Source organism: Lampetra fluviatilis, chromosome 36 (genome assembly GCF_964198595.1).
Source record: "Lampetra fluviatilis chromosome 36, kcLamFluv1.1, whole genome shotgun sequence".
Taxonomy (NCBI): Eukaryota; Metazoa; Chordata; class Hyperoartia; order Petromyzontiformes; family Petromyzontidae; genus Lampetra; species Lampetra fluviatilis.
The window spans coordinates 5,965,290-5,974,259 of record NC_136310.1 but is presented as its reverse complement, the minus strand read 5'-3'; the positions used below and the strand labels follow the sequence as shown (position 1 = coordinate 5,974,259).

Sequence of the window (8,970 nt, the reverse complement as noted above, 5' to 3'; positions counted from 1 at the left end):
GCAATTATTTGAAATCGCGGTCAGCATGAGAAACCAAGCCCCTCGACACGGATGTGGAGGCATCGAAGATGGAAACTCGTGGGGAGCGATGGGCCGGGGGAATTGTTTTGTATTGAGGGGTGGGAGAGGTGGTGGGGGGAGGCGGAGAGTGGCTCATCGAAGGAGGAGGTGGCAGGCGGAGACGGTGACAGACGCTGGCTCGGGCTGATATAAAGAGGCACCACTCCCTGACAAACGCAGGGCTTTGTACGACTCCGATCACGGTGGGTGTCGGTGTGAATGTGAGTGCCCTGTAAACACCCCCTCCCCCCCGCGCTGTAATCAGTGCCGGATTAAATATGTATTTACTATATAACACGATTTTTGTTCCTGGGTAGTAAGTGTTATTTTCTAATTGCTTATAACTCAAAAGTATAGAACATGTCTATTTTTAAATCCTTTATATTAAGTTCACTTGCTTGCGCGCTTACGACCGTGCAAATCTTTCGGTCGTTTTTTAACCCACTTCCCGTGATCCAATCGAGCTGACATTTTGCACACAGACTTGTTGAGCGTGACAATTTATTTTCGTGAAAATGTTTTTCCTAAATTTTAGACTTTTTAGGAAAAAATAAATTATATTTAATTACCAATTGGTTAATGGTGGCAAGCAATCATCTGACCCATAGGTGGCAGCCATCTCAAGCCAGAGGACGAGAGGACTCTAGCCGCCACGCATATAAATGATTTATAGTGAAAAACTTTGTTTTTACGGGTTAATTTTTCCCGATAAACTTTGCTTTTGTGACCAGGACTTTACGGGAAGGAATGACACAAATTGCACACGTTTTCTCATTGAAAATAGGTACATTTCTAAATATCACTGTCCTGGTCACAAAAGCAAAGTTTGTGGGGAATAATAGACATTTTCTGTACTTTTGAGGCATAAGCAATTGGAAAATAACACTACCCAGGAACAATTTTTTTTTTACACTGAATTATCGTAGCAGCACAAGTAGCTGCATAAGTAGCTACGGGCCTCGCACTTTCAAGGGCCCCGCCGATAAATGATTTCAAGCTATCAATTCCGTCTTAATTTGGGAGCTTTCGTGACTGCAGGAATTATTCTTTGGTTCTTTTCGGTTAAGTCACGTCTAAAAATAAAATAATAAATCAGAATCAATTCCGGTTCAGTGATTCTGCACTTGCTCTATTACTATAGTGCTATACCGTCTTCAAATTTTACGAACGACTGGGTGTTTAAGGTTAGCGATTTGTCGTATTCTCTGTCTGTATAGCAAATAAAAAAAATATTTATTATGCAAGTAAAAAAATTGTGTTTTAATATTTGTGTTTTTTTGGTAATTTAGGGCCCTTTTATAGCATATGCTACAGGCCCAGTTTTCTTTTCAATACACCGGTGTGCTGTACCAGTAACGAATTGGCATATTCTGTTTTCGTGACAAACCTTACTAATTGGCTGTGTCGGGTGGTGGCGGGTTTAACGACACATTTATCTGACCACTCTGCTGCTTCGATACGAATTATGGGGCAATTGCTCGAGACGTCGCCTGCTACGTGCGTTTCCTCTTTAAGGGTCGTGTGCTGTGGACGAATGAGTTGGTTGGGGCTTTGTTATCCATGCTGGTGCATCAATGCCGACGCAGTGCGATATCTCACACACACACACGTGTACTCTGCTTCACTGTAAACATGTTAAGGCCCCTGTGAGTGACTCATCACAAGGTTGGCACTGAACAATACAGAAGCTGAGCCGTAGGTGAAATGCTGTTCGCAACCACAAATAATTCGAGAGTAATCATAATGAGTACATTTGGTATCCACGCGATTCCTAAAGCGCAAAGGCTGTCGCGAAAACCCCGGCATGTAAAAAATGCATTTTAAAACAATTCTAGCGCTAACGCTTGGTGGACAATGCGACGACGACTCTTCGAGTCGAGACGTAGAAGATTTGCCCCCCTGGTGTGGTCGATGAGGCCCCATTGAGGTGACTTCAGAAGTACTTCTGTGACATCATCTTCCACACTCGTTCTCGCAAGTAAAAAATGCCATTTTTTACTTTTCCAAGAAATCCTCGCCGAGTTTGTAAGATCTGCTTGGTTCTTTCGGTAAAGTCACGTAGAAGGGAAGTAATAAAATAATAAAAATAAAACATAATAAAATAATATAATATAATAATTTTATATAATATAATCGGAGTGGGGGTGGGGGGTGAAACCTAACATTGGGTTGCATCAAAGTCCCCACCGTGCACAATAACTCCCCAAACTTCTTTCGACGAATCGATTTCAAAATTCAATTTTGTTTTTCTTCCTACCCAGCCGATTTCACGCGCACCATGCCGGCTCACGTGCAGCTGCTGACCTTCCTGATCGTCGTCGCCGGGGTCACCGCCGGGGTCACCTCCCGCCACGAGAAGGAGGATAAGGAGCCGCGAGAAGGCTGGAGCCACCTCGTCCTCGCGCAGTCGTGGCCGCAGAGCGTCTGCAAGAAGCTGCAGTCGGAGCACCTCAAGTGCTACGTCCCCGACTCGGTGAAAAAAAGCTGGACGATCCATGGCCTCTGGACCTACCACAGGGAGAGCTGCAACGACCTGTGGCCGTTCCAAATCGCCAACATCCAGGACCTGGTGCCCTACATGAACGAGTATTGGCCCGCTCTGAAAGCGTCCAACTCCACATTCTTCTGGTCGCGTGAGTGGTCGCGCCACGGCACGTGCGCGGCTCAGCTGTCGGCGCTCGGCTCCCAGCACAAGTACTTCGCCAAAGCTATCGAGCTCTACCAGATGATCGACGTGGCCGGGGCGCTGGGCGACGCGGGCATCTACCCTTCGCACGGGAAGGGCTACAAGTTCAAGCACGTGCTCGCGGCCATCAGCGCCGCGTTCGGGGTCACGCCCAAGATCATGTGCCTCGACATGCCGCGCTTTCAGGACGCGCAGATGCTGTCGGAGATTCACGTGTGCTGGACGAAAGATTTTTTGCTGGTCGATTGCTCGAAGGTGCCCGATTTCAACGCCGCCGCCGCCGCCGCCGACAAACGCGGCAACCCTCAGAGTGGCCCGGCCGGCGCTTTGCATTGCAACCCCACGAAGTGGCTGTTCTACCCGGACATCAGCATGCCAGCGGCGTGCTTGTGAGGGTCGCAGTCAAAACCACCGTGTCGCTGTGCGCTTGTCTCTTCCCTTTTCCGCGGCGCGCCGTTCGTGGCAATGCGTAAATGCTTTGAATTGTTCGTGTCCAAAGTGTGTCCTTTTTTGAAGTAACAATTAATGAGCGCACACAACACTGAAGCGCCCAAAAGCGAAGAGCAACGGTGAAGGCATTGTGGGTCAGAGTTCTGGAGGGGTTCAAGATTTTTTTTATTAACCTGAAATAATATATCTGAAAACTAGGCCGAGATACACGGAGCTTCGGACGATCGGTATCTAAGACACCGTTTCGGAATGATGGGCCCCGCTCTAAATGCTTTCAAGCTATAAATTCCGAACTTAATTTGGAGCTTTTGTGACTGCAGGAATTACTCTTTGGTTCTTTCGGTAAAGTCACGTATAAAGATAAAATAATAAATACAATACTAGCAATACTAGCATAGCTATCAATTCCGGTTCAGTGATTCTGCACTTGCTCTATTACTATAGTACTATACTGCCTTCAACTTTATGAACGACTGGGTATTTAAGGTTAGCAATTTGTCGTATTACCTGACTGTATAGCAAAATGAGAAAATACAATTACTTTACTATGCAAATAAAAAATTCACGTATTTTATTATTTGTGTTTTTTTTTATTTAGGGCCCCTTTATAACATTATGCTACAGGCCCCGCACTAGCTTAGTCCGGCACTGTCGTGAGTGAAAATGACCCCCTAACCCCCCCCCCCCCACGACGATCGCTTTCTCGCCGGGGTTGTACCATGTGCAGTTTTGTTCCCCTTGTTGAATAAATGCTTCAGGAGACGGTTATAAATAATCACTCACATGCAGTGTCTTGTGACTGAACCGCAGAAACGATACGTCCTTCAGATTTTCAAGGGGCATTTAATGCATCACGCCAATCTGATTTCATGGCACTCTAACAAGGAAAGGCTTTGTTTCACGACGTTTTCATATGTATTTATTTTAGTCTGTACGTCATGTATGTTGAACTTCTTTTGCGCCGTACGCAGCCAACCGCGCTAATCGGAGGTGTGGGGGATGGACAACAAACTAAACACAAAAAGCAGTTCTGAAGAAATTAGTTTTTAATAGCGATTAAGTAAAAGCGCATAGCTCCTTATCTCGGAAGGAAGAGCGTTCCAGACGGCCGCAGAAGCGCATCTGAAAGCGCGCGACGCGGTGACGCCCCGTCTTTGTCTGATGGCCAAGCCAAAAGTTGGATGGATGACGTGTCATCATCATCATCAGCGGCCACGACCAACCCACGACCCGGACGAAGGCCTCTCCCCAATCCGTCACCACCTCTTCCCAAGCCGTCACCACCTCTCCCCAAGCCGTCACCACCTCTCCCGGCGGTGCCCGCGACGGCACAATCCACCCAGCACGTCGCCCGCCCCTGGACGGACCGTCCGTGCCTTCTTCGCGGGACCGATCTCAAGTTCAAGTTCATTTATTAGGTATAGCCCTGTGAGCCATTCGGCTCTTGAATCTCACCGCTCCATCGCTGTGGCGGAAGCACCGCGTGCAAATCGTTGCCGTTACACCATCCCCGTGTCTCGACCTCCATTGCCCGTCGTCCCTTCCAGCTGTGACGTGCCCTGCCCGAACCCACACAACATACCCGAATGGTCTAACACGTGGTAGGCTTTCGCAACCAATATTAACCCATAAGAGGGTTTTTTTCGTGCTTAGATCGCGCAAATATAACTGCGTCGTTAAACCCGCCACCACCCAACACAACCAATTAGTAAGGGATTGGACACGTAAACAAAACGCCACATAGTTACTTCAGCCCACCGGTGTGTTGAAGAGTTAAATCCACGACTTTTACAATGTGAGTACGACGTTTCGCTGGTAATTACATCCAGAATCATCGGGTGATTTGCCAGAATATGAATGAAGAGTCTTCCCCACGCCAATTGAGTCATGGGGCTTGTTTGACCAAATGTCAACGACAGCGCATCCCGAGGTGGTCGTAGCAAGATTCCGACGGCGGTGGTGGTGGTTTGTGGAGCTGTCGAGTGACGCCGAGAATCGGACCGTGAAGCCAGCGATTAATGTTCTAGAAGGGAGCGTGGGACGTATTGTACCCATCAGGATTCTTCCACGTTGCTACCTCAAGATGTGTTTGCATTCAGATGCTCATGTAAGTGAAAACTGTAATTGTACATTTCTCAAATTGTCTGCTTCACAGGCAGCAGTAGCAGCCTATTATCGTCATCATCATCATCACCACCGATACTCTATTATACGAAAGAAATGAAAATTACTGCAACAAGCGAAATCAAAATTAACAAGGTAGAATGACACTTTATTTCTCGTCAAACATCAATATGAAAACGATCTCCGGGCGAATATGTACATCTCGGGAAGCCAGAAATTAAGTTTTTAATGGCAGTAGATTTTTGTTTAGCGATTTTGAATCGAAAACGGCATGCGGATCAAACAACAACGAAAAACAAAAGCTCACGAAACGAATTAATCCCTCGCATGATACTCGACTCGATGGGGAATAAAATGCAAGAGGGGGGGGGGGGGGGAGGAATATCTTCGCCCGCTAGTGAACGCACACAACTTTAAACCAACCTCAATGACGGTGTTGTCAATGGATATCCCACTTCCACCCATACGTGTTTTCATTCCCCCAGGAACAAATATTTGGTTCGTATTTCTAGTCCATTGGGACACTTCTAGTTTCGATTCCGGGAGGTTGGGTTAGTTCAAACTACAATCATTGATTAGCAAAATATCGGGTGTACTATTCTAAAAGCAAACTGAGCAACTGGTTCACAAAATAGTTCAGAAGACCAATTTTTTTGTTAAATATTTAATTTGAAAGTGCATGGCTTTAGACTCGTATACAAAGATAGATTACTTTATTTTTAAAAAACACATTTATAAATAATTGCATGGGGAAGAAATATACCCAAATATTGGTTGACACGAGAGGGAACAGATTTCTATTCTCCGACAGCGGAGTGTAGCAACTATGTGGAAACCTTCCGTGAGCCAATGAGGACGATTAAACTCCCCCACCCCCGCCGCAGGTTTTTCACGTTGTGTGTCGGCCAACGCAAGTTCAGGAGGGCATGGGTTCGAGCCCGACACCCGGACGCCTGCTGCTATATATTTGGGAGTTCGCATGCCTCTCTCGCTCTCTCTCTCCCCGTGGTTTGCGTGGATTTTTCTCCGGTCCGTCCGGTTTTTCCCTTCCACATTTCGAATCAACACGCGTTCAAGCGTATTTGGCTGCTATGCATTTACACGTGATAAGCCAACTTCATTTGTGATGGCCGGGTGTCTCCGCGTGAATTTCCACGTCCAGGCAGAGAAGGGGGGGGGGGGGACAAAGGAGTCCATGCGAAGCGCTCCAAAACGCCCACCCAGAAACCGCTCCGCAAACACCCACCACGCAGCGTGGCCGAACGCTGCGACTCCCAACTATCGTACTCGTGACGTAATCGATTAATCCATGTATTATTGCTTTGATTAATCGATTAATCATACCGTTAACAAAAAAACAGCATACAGAGTCGCATATCATTTGCGTACATTAACAATCAACACGCTGGGCATGCACTGTGGGAAGAGAGTGCTGCGTTTTTCGAGGCGCCACTCGGCGGCGTTTGCAATTTCGAAACGGCTGCCGAGTAATTGATTACAAAAAAAATCATCAATAGTTTACTCCTCTCCCCTTGCTTTCCCTAACCGTCAGTTACAGCACTACCTCATCGAGCCTCGCTCTCCCTAACCCCTTGTGTAAGGTGACTGAGTAAGGTGACAACCACATATTTGTCGGGCAGAGAATTGCACAAAAGGTTGAGGGCGATTGAAAGGCATGGAACGATGCAGCCGTTCACCGATTAAAATCGAATTCCATGCGCGAGTCGAACAAACAGCGCCCACGTGATAATCGATTATTTAAGACTGACAAATAATATGCAAATGTATAAGCTTCATATTACATTTAACATAACGTGGCGAATACGATTATACAGGCAGAAAAAAATAAAAACGATTAAAAAAATTGAGACCCAAAAAAAAAAGGATTCTTGAATTGAATCATAACTTCAAACTGTGACAATTCATCGAATTGTGGGAAGTGGGGGGGGGGGGGGGTTAGGCTATTCCTTCCGGAATAGCTTGTTGTCTTAAAAAAACACATTTCCCTTCACCCAAAAGAAATCTCGTAAATATATTTTTAGGTAACGGGTAAACGAGGTTTGGTCCCATGCCCGAGGGAGAATGGGGGAGAGTGGAGAGAACCACATTGGGAGAGTGTGAGAGAGACAGAGAGGGAGAGTGTGAGAGCGAGGAGAGTGGGAAAGCGATGGTAGTGATGGAAGTGATGGATATGGGGGAGAGTGTGTGTGTGGTGGAGGCCAGCAATGGAGAGGCAGATTCGTACGCCCTGAGACACGGCTGGCAGGATGACACAGTCGGGTCCAAGCGATGTAAAAAAACCACGTGGATTTTTACCGATCCATGTACGCTTACGATACACGCATCGAATCGTGCGTGATTTATGCAAATTATATTCCATAGTGATAGATTTAGCTTAATCGAGAGAAGAAAACTGAACAACCGAAAGAGATCAAAGTTAAATAATACAACTGAAGACGGTTATAAAAAAACGAGACAACAAAGCTCTGATTCTCGTATCGAGTTGCCACCGTGGGCTGGTGGTAACGAATCGTTACCACCAGCCTAACAACTCAGAGAAACGAGAGAGGAATAAATAACGATTGCGATGGTAAGAAGACGGACGTATGAAGGTTAATGAAGGATGGTAGAAAATCAGTAAATGAACAGAGAGGAGGAAAGATTAAGGAGACAGGAGGTGAGAGTGTGTGGAATAAAATCCATTACACGGGTCGGAAAGGGACTGCGACAAATAAAAAGACAGACCAGAGGAACCAGAAGATGGGGGAAGCATAAGAAGCACCGACATAACCCGAGATGAGTCATAATGACACTTAAAACAGCATTGTTAGCTGAACTTGCAAATACATTGACATTGCGATTCAGTACGAATGATACGATTTTAGTTGTAATTGAATCCCCAGATATGAACATTACGTTTAAGGGTTTTCATCAGTCGGCCAGAACACAAGCGCAGATGCAGCCGTCAACAAACTAAACCGTTACGAACACGAGGCGAGCAAATGCGGACGAGGCTGGTGGCAGTGATTGACTCTGCGCGAGCATCAGGCCGACACCGTGGTGATCTTCGTAACGGGACCACGCGTGAGTGCGCACGCATGCGCCCGTGCGTGCATGCGTCTGCCTTCCGCTGCCAATATGGTGAAATGCACAACAACGAGCGCACGTTTGTCTTTAAGGCGTTCTGACCAAGACATTACCGCAAAGTCTAAGTGGGTTTTTTTGTTCATCCCACATTTAAATGCTTGCAATTTAAGACACGTTGCTGCGTTGCTACGTGCCAAGAGTAAACAGTGAAATTTTTGGGAACCGCTATTTCTGTAACAAGGCTGCTGGATCGAGGAACAACACTGTGCCTACGCTTACATTTCAAAACCGCTTGGTCGATATGCGTCGAAGTGCCTTTGACGTCATTTTAAACGCATCTAATCGACATCTGAAAAAAATACGTTTTGAAACCTCTATACTTTAAATTGTAAACTGCTACTTAATGCTTTATACGTACTTTTTCATTTAATTTGCTTGACATTCAGACCCTGTATAATGAAGCCGTGTTTTGACCTTTGTTAACGTGTGTTGCAGGTCGCGTGTGGTGGGGTAGAGTGTGGGTCAGCGGGAGAAGAGGAGGCCGACTGCTCCGTCGAGGGGAG

At 46.4% G+C, this 8,970-nt stretch overlaps 1 pseudogene; it reads left to right on the top strand.

The window, feature by feature from the left end:
• Positions 1–2,338: 2,338 nt before the first annotated feature.
• On the top strand, positions 2,339–3,139 carry LOC144945144 (ribonuclease T2 pseudogene; annotated as a pseudogene).
• The last annotated feature ends 5,831 nt before the right edge of the window (positions 3,140–8,970 follow it).